The following is a 726-nucleotide window of genomic DNA, read 5'->3' as shown; positions in this document are numbered from 1 at the left end:
TAGAAGTGGCGATATATTGTTTATATGTATGAGTTATAGAATTGTTTTCTCTTCCACATCTAGGTGTACAGATTATGCGTGTAATACTTCTTTTCAGCGGTTAATGATGAATACTGGTAAAAACAATGTTGTACGCAACTTAATATTCTTACCTAAATATATAAATATGATTTGAATTAATAGTTCAGGCGCACCCTAATATAAGGGAAGAAGGAAGTACGGAAGAACACAGTGCAGAACCCATTTTGGGCACATGTCGTACGACGTAAAAGTTGACTAAAGGGGTCAACATTTTTCACAAATTCAGCACGGGCTGATCAATCATGTCGCCGTTTTAACGGTGTAGTGGGAGCAAAGAGCATATGCACGAGAGCAAAATTCCATATGTGAAAGAACACTTTACTGTTTTTAAGTCAGGTATAATGGTGAGGAAGATAGTGACCACAGAATCAAGTATGCCCCTTTTACATACAAGAACGGTGAAAATTTTTTGGGGTGTAGAGCCGTGGGCTCAAAGTTACACTGTATCAGTGTTTTAGGGGGGGTTGTTATTGTCACGTATTCGAATAATTATACATGTATCTTGGCCGTTTATTATTTATGGGGTCGTCATTTATATTGTTCTCAGATTTATTGCGCGTAGTGATAAATAATAATTGCCGAAATATGATTTGCAACGTTCTTATGCGTGTATACCCGCCTCTCTAATTTCTTTTTGAAAAAGTG

Source organism: Plasmodium fragile, assembly GCF_000956335.1.
Source record: "Plasmodium fragile strain nilgiri unplaced genomic scaffold supercont1.121, whole genome shotgun sequence".
Classification (NCBI taxonomy): Eukaryota; Apicomplexa; class Aconoidasida; order Haemosporida; family Plasmodiidae; genus Plasmodium; species Plasmodium fragile.
The sequence above is the reverse complement of the archived record's forward strand: the minus strand, read 5'-3'. Positions refer to the sequence as shown.